Raw genomic sequence first — 12,631 nt, 5'->3', positions numbered from 1 at the left:
AGTTTAAATACATATCTTGAATAAATTTCATTATTCTTTCCATTTGAATCCTCCTTTTATATAATCCAAATATATCCAAATCATATTATTAAAACAATAGTAAATGAAAACTTTGGGGCTGCTATTTAAGAAACAGCACTTATTTCACCCCACTAATAATTCCCCGCTCAGCTGTGACACCCATTGGGTGATCTTGGGCAAATCACTCTCTCTCAGCCTCAGGTAAGGCAATGGCAAACCTCCTCTGAACAAATCTTGCCAAGAAAACCCCATGATAGGTTTGCCTTAGGATCACCACGCAACAACAACATGAATCAGGTAGGCTTATATGGTATAAGGTGGGGATTATTGAGGCATATTAGGCCAACACAATTTTTAAAAATAAACAAACACACATAACAACAACAGCTGGATATAAAGTTAAACCTAAACACATTATTTAATTAATTATGATTAATTAAAGCATGTATTATTTTTCTGCTCACTGGATTTCCAAAATTGTGTACACAAAATAGACAAAACATTTCTTTAAAAAATTATAAATCAATATTAAAATAAGTTTTTAAGATGAAACCACCTTCAGAATAATATAGTTTTGGATGCTTGTTGGAGGTTCAGCAGGGATGATCCCATAATGATTGAGCCAGCCTTGGAAGGGAATTCAGCAACAGAACTACTGCTAGAGAGAAAGAGCTCTGTTTCTGGTACTCACAAACCTCTCTTCCTGGGGTGGCGAGACACACAGTACTCCCTTGATGATCTCAAATTCTGATCAGATGCCTATAGAAAAAGATGGCACCAAGCCATTCAGGACTTTGTAGGTCAAAATTATCACTGTATTTGAGCTCAGAGTTTGTGGTCTGTAGCACATTACAGTAGTCTAATCAGGAAATATATGATGAAGACAGGTTGCACTGTGACTAAATCTACCTTCTCTAAGAAGAAACACAACTACTGCACTATCCAGAGCTGATTAAGGCACTCTGAACTGCATCAGGTACATTGCCTTCTGGCAGATTGGTCCAAGACTTGCTCCTTCAGAAAAAATCTAGGCTGAGTCCAGACAAGGCAGAAGTCTGTGGGTCAGCAGAAAGACCAGCCTGTGATCGAGATATAGCATAACAGATTGTAATCTCCATCCTATGCTGGTTTTTCTGCTGACCCACATAACTTCTGTCTTGTCTGGACTAAACTTAGATTTTCTCATTTACATCTAGTATCCAGAAAATGACCTGGACTCACACCACCTCCTTGATATAAACTGAGAAAGAGAGAAAGAGCTGGGTATCATCGGCAAAGCCACATCAAAAATGGTGCCACTAAGTGGTGTTACTACATCAGACATACAGTCCAGAAAGATACTGGATATGCTGCTCATAATTCCAGCAGAATCAACAAGGGATTTATCCTCTGGAATGTCATGCACAAGGATGACCAAAGGTTTTTCTACTCCAACTAGGCCTGAACCTAGATTGTAATAGACCCAACCAATCAGCTTCATCCAAGAATGCTTGGATGCGTACAACGGCGGGTTACAGACCGCCCATTTGGGGCGGGCTGTACCCGCCCCTTTCCCTGGTGTATCGGGGCCTCAGCTGCCAGAACAGCAGCCGCTGAGGCCCCAATCCGCCACTTTTCAGGCTGCGGGGAAGTGGCAAAAGGCCCCTTCCCTGCAGCCTGGAAAGGGGTGTCCTTGGGGCTTCAAGCCCCAAGGACACCCCGCAGCGGCGGGGAGGAGAAGAAAGGGGCCGCTTGGCCCCTTTCTCCCTTGCTTCACTGGGTGCAGCTGTCTGAAGGCTGCACCCAGTGACGCAAAGCGGCGCCGCAAACCAGGAAGGAGCTCCGAAACGGAGCTCCTTCCTGGTCCGCGCAAAGGGCGCACTAAGCGCCCTGGCGCGGACCAATGACGTCATGTCCGCGCTGCCCCGTATAGAGGCGGCGTGGTCGTGACGTCGTCATGGCAGCCCCCATGTGGAAGGGGAGCCACCATTTTGTACGGACTCAGTCCGTACTAGGGTTAGGGGGGTGCGGAAGCACCGCACCTTCCTAACCCTAGTATGGACTGACTCCGTACTTTAATGGCAGTCTGTAACCCGCCTACATCAACTTGCTCTAAGGCCTTATTTTAAAAAAGCAATTTGGATGCTGGTTGATAATCTGCTAGACGAGTAGGATCCTGTGAAATTTCTTCAATGAAAAAATATACACCCAAGCTTCCTTTAAGAGGACTGGAACACAACCTACCTTCAAGGAAGTATTCACAGTCTCCATCACATATCTGGCTAGCTCTCCTCTGGCAACTTTTATCAGCCGGAATGGACACAGATCTAATGTGGCAATCAATCAATCAATCGATGATAGATAGATAGATCCTGGCAGCGATCCTATAAACACATATCAGAAAAGATATCTCATTTTGAGTTACTACAAATGTTCCTGTGTCAGCTATAGAAAAATACCGGGGGAGGGCTCTCCACCCCCACTTCAAAAAGACAGAAGAGTTATAAAACTCCAGAAATTTTGTCTCCCTTGCATTAAAATCTGAGCAGGAGAAAAGCTGATGGCTCAGTTTCTGCTTGTTGAATGTAACAGAGCCACATTAATCTGTTATGAGTGATAACTTCAGAAGCAAAACCATGGATGGCTGATAGGCCATTCTTCAGAGGAACCATGGAATATATTTCCCTTCCCCAAATGTAGTTTTCCTGCACTATCTCGTTATTTCCAGTTTTATCCAATGAAATGTAAACCATTCCCTGGAGAGGGTTAAAGAGGCTCTTCCATAATGAGGACAGGCCACACACCCTCACTTTTCACCTGTATGCTTCAATAATCATTCTCCATTTAATATAATGGAAAGTGTTACAGGTACAAATGCAGACACTTCTTTACATGGAAGAAAATAAAGGGAATAAATTCAGAGACACATTTGGAGATGTTTAAAATATGCCCCTATCATTAGTAAATCCAGCAGGTGTGGAAGATTCATGGCTTGACCTTCCTCAAATCAGTCAATAATTTCATATTTTTCACTGGAACTGAGGAGACCCTATTGAGAACAGTACCATATCTATTTTCATAGCCCTGCCACTTCCTGTACATCAGTGGTTCTCCAAGTGTTTTGGACTTTGACTCCCAGAAGTACTAGACAGTACTTCAAAGTGCCAGTGGTGACCCTTTGTGGAAAATGAAGTCTACAGTGTTGGAGAATCAATGATTGAGAACCATGGCTCTGTGTAACAATATCCTGTGTCTTAACCATGTTAGATGGAGCACAGAAATAATATGTATAGATAAATAAATCTCAAAGTACTTTTTCATTTCAGCCTTTAGTTGAAGTTCTGGAACAATTTTTCTTCCTTTGAAGGGTATGACTTTTATGAAAAGAAATTGCATTTAAAAATTCCAGTGGTTATATCTTCTTCCCATGCTGTTTATTGTTTTCTTTACACTACAATTTGGAAATGGTCAACAGTCTATACAACAAAATTGGAACCAGAGCACAACAGAGCAGGAAAGAAAAATAAAATAAAAGCACATACCTTCTCTGTTTGAAAGGTGTTATAAGCCTGTGTGTATGTTTGGATGAAAACAGTGTGTTTCACATTTTGCTATTTCTGTCAAAACTCATTCTTCCACTGCTCTGGATTCAGAGTTCTGGGTTTAAATACAAGTGGTTCAATAAAAAGGGAGGGTGGAGGAACCAAGACTTTTCCATTTTTGACAAGGAGCCATTTGGGAGAAGGCTTAGTTGTTGAAATCGTACCAAATTAAATCTTGCAAGCTGTTTACAAACAAATAGCTTTTTAAGTGTTTTTCTCCTGGTATTACCTGTCTCCATGTCCCATGCTTCTTACCCTGAGGCATTAAGCATTTATTCTTCTATTGTTGCTGTTCTTCCCACAGCTCCACAGCTGCCTAGCTGCCCTCACACCTGCCACTTCTTCTCCATCTGCAAACGTTCCCACAAGTTGCCCTTAATGAATTCTATGATGAGTGCATTTGTACTGGCTGGTGGAAATGTAGAGGCGGAAGATGTTATTTTAGCACTAGTTGGAGATGTGAATGTGAAAAACTCTCTGCTAGTAAAAGGCTGCATCCATACTGCAGAAATAATCCAGTTTGACAGCACTTTAACTGCCATGGTTCAATGGTATGGAATTCTGAGAACTGTAGTTTTGTGAGATTTTTAGCTCTGGTGCCACAACAGACTACAAATCCCAGAATTCCATAGCATTGAGCCATCTTCCGATCAGTGTGCTGTATTCAGTCTGTCAGATAACAAGTTGAGCAAACTCAAATTTTATAGAAATAAAAATAGACCACAATGAATCTAACTTGGAGCTACCAAAGAATTTCCTTTATGACATTTCTAGTATTACAGCAAGTGAGTGACTAGGCAGTATGTGTGTGTATGGGCCCGTACAGACAGGCCAAAATAAAGCTGCTTCGGGTCACTTTGGAGGTATGCTGTTTAAATTATGCATGTGTCCTAAGAGCCTGGCAGCCGTGCTAAAACCATGCTCCAGTCCTTAGGACTTAGCTTTATTTTGGCCTGTCTGTACAGGGCCTGTGTGTGTTTACAAGTTGGCTTGCAATTGAGCTCACTATGTGGCTAGGCAGGAGCACTTTGGACAAATTTCAACATGCAGTTAGCACACTATGTATGTCAAGAAAACATCTGTTCAGGCTGCAGCCACCAACACATTTACCTAGAGCTCAGGTCTCATTGACCTCAGTAGGGCTCATTTCTAATAATCATTCAGAGGACTGTGTTGTGAGAGCCCTTCAATAATGTTCTTCTGCATAAGAGTTAACAAATAATAATATCACTAGCTAAGAACAGTAATGCAAGAATGATTCTGTAGATTCACTAATGTGGCCAATGGTCATGCTGTCTGGAGAACTCTGAGAATTGTGATCCTTAAAAAGTGACTTTCCTAAGGTCTAGTCTTTACATTTTGTCTAAACAAAATATGGAGTCAATATGGTGCAGAAATATGAGTATGAGGTGAATTACAAAAAATGGCAGAGAATTACAGTGAATGGCCTCTAGCAATTACTATAAAGTCAGCCCTTCACATCCATGGTTTCAATGAAGCATGGTTCAAAACTATTCACCACTCCCCCCTCCAAAAAAAAAAAAACCACCTTGATTTTGTAATTATATATAAGATTTTGTAATTATATATAAGTGCCATTTCACTAATCGAATGTATATAATGGGGCTTCAGCATCCACAAATTTTGGTACTGACAGGGTGGTCCAGTAACCAAATGCAAGCAGATTCTGAGGGCTCACTGTAAACTAATTTTAAAAACGAAGGGACCTTCTAAGGACAAGGATACTGGTCTTGGAGACTTGCAGCCAAAGATTTATCTAGTTATCTTTTTTATTATTTATTTCATATATTTAAAATATTATTATTTGGCTTTTCCCAATAAAATATGTCCAAACTGCCTCATAATTACCATTAAAAACAATAAAATCCCTGGTTATTTCAAGTCAGTACTTTAACTCCAGACTTCCTTGTCTACATTTATTTTCTCTATCCATTCAGTCTCCTAATTTCTTTTTCTCCCTTTTCCTTTGGATTCTTTTGTTATTGCATTTTTGATAAGGAAGACTACCTGTAGCACTACTCTTTCTGCAATCTCAGAGACTGAGGGAGGTGGCAAGTAGGCTAAGGTTCCCTGAGGAGAAGCATCACCAGCTGAATAAAGCCTCACAACAGCTTCCTCTAGAAGATCCAGTGCATTTGTGGTGCCCATGCAAAAGGCAAATCTGGGCGTATTTGGAAGTGGCCTTATTATGGGCCTTCACACCAATTCTTGCTATGGGCGGCCAGAACTAGACATTGCAATTTTTAGATATCTGTACCAGGTGCTACAGTCCTTCCCAGCCACCATTGAGCTCCCCCACTCCTCATCTTACTGCATTTGAATAGCCTGCCTTTTATTTATTTTCTGATCTCAAGGAGTATTTGTGCTCCTTTCACAATTGAAGCAGGTCAGCTTTCCTCTAGTTACAAAGACAGCTGGGAACTAGAAACCCCAGTTCCATGTTTTATCTCCTAAAATCATTGTGTTTCAGTTCTGTAATGCACTTTAACAAGGGCTAACCAGCTTACATTGATGTGATGTATGACATGATGCTATTTAAATGCTAATTTTTCTTTCAATATAGTAAAAAAAAGCCATAAAACATATCAAGTGCAGAATAACTGGGGTTGAGATGGAGGTATAAGAAAACCAAATCTTAAAATAAGATATTGCTTTTTCCACAAACGTAGTGTGTTAATTGACAAACTTCTTGTTGGCACCTGTTCATCAGAATGGAAATTCACATCTGATTTTCAAAATCCATTAGAAGATGTGCAGCTATTTTAAATCTCAGCTCCCATTCTGGAAGCAATGAGCGCCTGATTTTTATGGTTGCTAAGTGACTGTCGCTTCACAGCCGGTATCTTTGTGGTCCTAGAATTCATTTTTGTGCTGGGCTTTCATGCTGTACCTTATGGGCAAATACGTGGAGGAAGTTGTCAAATGCTTTTTGTGCCCATGGGTCCATCTGTTTCAGGCCTGCACACACTTACTGGAGGCGGCTTTTCCATACCCTGGTTTCCCTGGAAATGTGAGGGATTAGACTTGAGTCTCCCATTGAACTAGCTCTTCATCTGTGATATCTGGGGCTGTGGTGCTATGATCCTCCATCATTAGTGGTGGTGACTGAGAGAACAGTTTTGAGGCTGAATTGTCCCTTCCTGTCTGGATGCATCTAGAGATGATCCTCTTTCTATACCTGGATAGCTGTACAGATACCACAATGGAGGGGAAAGGGTATTCTTCTAAGGGAGTAGTGATGGTGCCACGGCAAAAATTGCTTGTTTCCTCAAGAGAAGGAAAATCCAGAAGTCAATATGTGTACGCAAGGAAAATTCACTATTTCCAGCGGTAAATAATTGTGAAGACGCAGACGGTGGTCTTGAAAAAGGTAGGCAGGCTCATGGGGAGGGAATGGAAATTTAGCTCTATATGTTTCTTTTCCTTTTAAAGACCAACACATGGTTTGCAGTACTATGCTGTTGTAAAATTCCATGTCTAAGTTCACCATCCTGCTCACAGGCTTCAAAATGGAGAAGATGCAAGGGGAGGCAGAGATGAAGGGAAGGGAGCAAGTGCAGCCCAGGCCTCTTGCTGAGCTCTGTGTGCCACTGGCATCAAAGGAGAGGTGGGGAGGAACCCAGAGAACCCAGACAGTCTCCAGCGACCACCCACCAATCAGGCTTTGCAGAAAACTGGGATTGCAGGCTGACGCACAGGCAATTGAAAGGTTTTTTAAAAAATTATATCCCCTTAATTTGTATGAGCTGCAGCCACCAGCCAGAGTTCTGTAAAGCTGGTGGGTGGGTGCCAGAGACCCTCTGGCTCTTCCCATTCCCTTTTCCTCCCATATGATGATGCCAGCAGGATACCTGGGCTGTGCTCATTCACTTCTCATCTTTTCTGCCCCCAACCTCTCCTCTCCTTCCTTTCGTTCTTTCCCACCCTGAGCCAGAGGCAAAGCAGATGATACCAGAGAAGTTCACTAGAAATTCCTCTTGCTGTGGTTGCCACCTCTTTACACTTGCTGCCATGGCACCACCATTGAAGCTTGGCCCACCACCTATACTTTGAGCCACTTGGCTGGAAGGCCACAGATGGGTCTTCAAAGCTGGAGACTTCAGACAGGGTCCAAAGGCCAGGAGCTCTATTCCTGTGCAAAGCTCTCACTGAATTTCATGTATAGCAGCATTTTGAAGTGGGTTCAGAAGTTTTACAAAGAGAAGTTTACAAAAGTTGCCAATAGTTCCTACTCCAATCAAAAACTGAAGCAAATTTTGAAGCAAATCAATTGAGCAAATTTGAGGAATTTCTAATGAGTTTTTTTAAGATAAATAAAGCTTTACTGAAGGATTTCACACTAGTTTTCAAAATTACCATCCTCTGAATTAGCTTCAAATTTGGAGCTCCAAACTACTACCTCTTGTTTTTGGAGTGGAACTGATGCTTTCAGAAATTCCTCTTCTTTCATTTTACATTTCCACATTCTGAAGAGAACACAGTACTCATTTCACAGTTTGCCATGCATCGTAGGTCCTTTCCCATATTACCGATGTGCAATGGTAAAGCATGTGAAAAGGTCATATTAATGTGTCGTACTCTTGATGGTATCAAGTGTCTTTCTTTTCATAATGTTTTACTAATATGCATTTTCACTGACAAAAATGCATATAGTAACTGTACAGATTGTAAACTCTGTGTGTGTGTGTGTGTGTGTGTGTGTGTGTGTGTGTGTGTGTGTAATGCTTTCTCCATGCAAAGGGGTGTTGTCAGTAAAACCTTACAGGAAAAGAATCAGTGCAATCATATACAACATCAAGGTAACTTAAGTTCTAGAGTTTTATTGAAAAACACATGTGCATTGATAACATTGTGAGGGGAAAGATGTACATCAACTGAAGAAACCAAATTTATGGTGTACTGCTCATGTTCTCTACAGGTATACCCCAGTTAAGAAAGTTGATAATGGAGGCAGAAATAACATGGAAAAAATAGGGATGGGTTCCTATACCACAAAAACATGTTGAACCTTCTAGGTATCATTTGAAAACTTCTTCTGACATGCCTTCAAGGATGATTTTTCTTCCCCCCCCCCCCCCAACTTCCCCTTTCCTTATTATTTCTGTTTTGGTGACCAACTTTATAGATCTGTGCTTTCTTTTAAAAAAAACTTGTTGGGAAGTAGCTGATGAAGCAAGCTTATCTGCTCTCCCATTTTCTCTTTTTTGCAGCCCATACATGCTCAGTAAAGGATTCTGGAATGAGCTGCTGTTTACTTTGCCTATTGTAGGTAGGCACACATGACTGTGGTAGTATCTGCTAAAGTAGAGCCTCCTCTGCTGGATCTCCATCCCTGCTGGAAACAGAAGGAACACATCTATTCACAAAAGGGGATCTAAAGATCAAGGGCAGAAAGACTAAAATCAAAAGTAGAACAAACCACAGCAGAGGGGATTATTTCTCCTTAACTCATACATTCTTCCTTCAAATCTGTTCAACAGCAGAATACATTGCCTCAGAGTTTGGTGGAGTCTCCTTCTTTGGAGGTTTTTAAACAGAGACTGGATGGTCATCTGTCAGAGATGCTTTGATTCTGTGTTCCTGCATGGCAGGGAGTTAGACTGGATTACCTTGTGGTCTCTTCCACCTCTGTGATTCTGTGATGAGATCAATCAATTGCAGAGCATTTCCTTGTTACATGACTTCAGGCTGATTTTAACTTATGGCAGCCCTAGCATAGAGTTTTTCTCCATAACATTCATTCAGAGGAAGTTGACCACTGCTGCCTATTTACACTGAAAGAGTGTGACTCAACCAAGATCACCCAATGGGTTTCCGTGGCCAAGTAGGGATTCAAATCCTGGTATACTAGAGTCCTATGCTGACACTAAAACCACTGCACCATACTGGCTCTTCCCCTAGTTGAGGTCATTCAGCAGTTAAGTCACAGATATTATACAAATAAGGCACAATTGAATTATGTATAGAAATTATGATTAATGCAAACAATAACAAGAAAATAGCAAACTGCTTCAGGGGAACTGGTAATATGTTTACACAGGAAAGCGGCACAATTTTTTAACATCAAAATATGCCTTCAGACATGAACTGCATATTTTTCTTCATAATAGTATACAGACCAGTTTTTTAAAAATGAAAAAATGCTATCCTAGTGACTGTAACTTCTAAGTGTCATGCATGTCTAAGGACTCTACCACTCACTGTATATCTGAAGTTTAGATAAAAGAGGTAGTTAGCGTGCTGTTGGTGCTAATGAGCCAATTAGCACTGACAACATTATAAAGAATTCAGTAACACAGATAGCACTAATCAGCTTCTGGGAACTATCAGTGCTTCAGAGTTAATAGCCAGCAACCCTCTTCTCCCCCCCAAAAAATACACAGCCACACCAGCTAGCCAGTTGGCGAGAGCTAATAATAGCACAAAGCATCCAAAGTTGAGCTAGCTCACACCAGTATTGCTGAACAGTATTCCCAAACTTTTCCTTCCCTGGCATCAAGGGTAGGAGAAAATGTCCCCCAAATGTACCTTGGATGAGGGGGGCATTGTGACCTCACCAACGTTCTGTATGGGTTGTGTGCTTACCTGCATATAGTCCTTCCTAGATGGTTGTTCTCAGGATGGTCACAATTTGCTGCCATCACAAGTTCTCAGGGTTGGGATGGCCTCATGAGATGTATTTGTTTCCGAAGATGTTGAGCTTTCATAAGAGGCTCACATCTTGTGAGACCTCCAGAAGCCATAAATTGGCCTATGCAGTTCTGCCCAGCTTCATTTTCTGCTGGAATTCATGCACCCACCCACAGATCCCATTTGGATATCCCAGAGCCAACATGGTGTAGTGGTTTGAGTGTTGGACTAGGGCACTGGGAGATCAGGGTTGGAATCCTGGCTCAGCCATGCATACCCACTGGGTGACTTTGGGCAAGACACACTCTCTCAGCCTTAGAGGATGGCAATGGCAACCCCCTTCTGAAGAAATGTGCCAAGAAAACCCATGGTAGATTTGCCTTAGGATCGCCATAAGTCAGAAACAGTTTGAAGGCACACAACAACAACAACAACAGGCATTTGCTAGTCCCCTTCATTTGCCAAGAAATATCTTTTTTCCATTGCATTGTGTCATTTATTGATTGATTTTGCCTTCCCTGGGGCATACTCATGGGGATTGGGGATTGTTTGGACAGTTATGGGGTGGATGTCTATATGACCTGAAGACCATGAAAAATATTAGAACAGATAATACATGAGTCTGTCTGCAGGTATCTTGATTAAAATGCAGTTGAACAGTAAGAGCCAGCATGGGTTGGTCAATAGGAAATTTTGCCAAACTAATCTTATATCATTTTTGAGCAGGTCAGTAGTTTAGTAGCTGGTGGGAATTCTGTTGATGCTATGTATCTGGATTTCAACAAAAAGAAAACTGATTAAATGGAGAAAAGACAGAAACAACATCAGATGGATGTATAAGTGATTTGAAAACAATAAGAATTGTTCAGCAATGGAATCAATTGTCTAGAGAGGTGGTGAGGTCTCTTTTTCTGGATATCTCAAAAAGAGGTTGGACCTGCTGGAAATCCTCCACTGAGCAGGGGGTTGGACCTGATGACCCATAGGAACCCTTCCAACTCCATAATTCTATTATTCCATCATTCTGTAGTGTTTATAGTATAGCCAGACATGACTACAGTGGACTTGACTGGAGTCTCCAGAGATCCCATACATCCGACTACAGGGTCATAGCTGGATGCTCCTCCACCGAGCCACTAAATGACCACATTAACCGAACACAGGTGGGTTTTAAGGGAGGAGAAAGAGAAGACAAAGGCATAGTTCCACCTAGGCAGAACTGTATAGTCTGTCTCCCAGTCCAGGATCTTAGCCCTCTCCCACCTCCAAATAAATAAAAACTTGAAGTACATTGTAGAGAGAATACAGGCAGATTAAAACACTGCCAACAGCCAATGGGAGCTAAAACTGGCAAAGGTGAGGGCTGCTCCCAGGAATGAGCATAAATGGTGGGACAGAGCTGCCTTTGGAGTTAGTTAAGAGCATTTTATTTTATCCTGGGTGGTTTAGCGGCCAAGGACGCTGAAGGAAACTGCTATGAGGTGCAAGGGAAACTGCTATGAAGTGCAAATCTATGTACCCAAGATAGGGAGAGATGTTGATTGTAGAACCACACAGGCTAGGATAGGTGTTTGAGGAGGGGAAATTGGAGAGGGTTTTTAGGTACCCAAAATAGGGATGAGGAAAGTTCTTAATTAAAGTGTTGTTGTAATATCCTGCGGGAGATATAGTGCTTGGTGACTAGTGGTGTCGCAGATAACCAGAAGGGTTAAAAGATAAAGAAGACATATAAAGGTTCTGTAAGAACTTAGATAATAAAGGAACATTTATAAGACAATAAAGAAACAATTACAAAGATAAGCAAAAGAAACTGTTAAACCGTGTAACTACTAAAGTATTTATACATCATATCATCTTGAATGCCATTCATTGAGAAAGATACTGTATTCAATCTGAGTTGTAAATAAAGTCCTTTCTTCAACAAGCAGTTGTCTGAAGTGATTAAAGAAACATATTCAAAATGCTACCAGTAGAGAGAAAAGTCTTTTAGGTTTGGGACACATCAGAGAGCGGGTGTGTAGTTATCAATTAACAATCGATGTCAAGCTGTTGGGATTTTGATAATCCAGAGGGCTGGCATCTGAAGAGAGTTAAAGTGCGGGAGACACTAGAGGTTCGAGTGTGTCACAAATTAGGTGGCCATTCCATGACATATTGATGGCAGAGGTGGGATCAAAAAGACCCATGGGCTGCCATCCAAGAAAAGTAGTTGGGTGGGTGATGTTTCACCATCACACACACGTGTGTGTGTGTTGTTTATAAAAGGTCACTGGGGAAGAGTTTTTAAGGTGTATTTTTTTAAAATTAGAACTGAAAAGGCAGCTTGTTAGTAGCATGTTTCTAATGCCAGTGGGTTACTCTTTTAAAATAATGAATAA

The 12,631-nt window shown here is 41.4% G+C and overlaps 1 protein-coding gene across 7 annotated transcripts in view; it reads left to right on the top strand.

The window, feature by feature from the left end:
* The window catches only part of B3GALT1 (beta-1,3-galactosyltransferase 1), a 426,145-nt gene that overhangs the window by 262,396 nt on the left and 151,118 nt on the right, over window positions 1-12,631 (top strand). Inside the window, exon 4 of one of the 7 annotated variants that reach the window (XR_016281090.1) lies at window positions 8,834-8,898. The exons of the other annotated variants lie outside the window; for them this stretch is intronic. The gene's annotated coding sequence lies outside the window, so the exon portion shown is untranslated. Of the gene's footprint in view, window positions 1-8,833; window positions 8,899-12,631 lie in introns of those variants that run through there. 7 annotated transcript variants of the gene reach the window in all.

The sequence above is a fragment of the Sceloporus occidentalis genome, unplaced genomic scaffold (genome assembly GCF_023333645.1).
Source record: "Sceloporus occidentalis isolate IW3139 unplaced genomic scaffold, rSceOcc1.0.p SCAF_4, whole genome shotgun sequence".
NCBI classification, from domain to species: Eukaryota; Metazoa; Chordata; class Lepidosauria; order Squamata; family Phrynosomatidae; genus Sceloporus; species Sceloporus occidentalis.
Note: the sequence above shows the minus strand (reverse complement) of the source record. Positions and strands in the feature narration are given on the sequence as shown.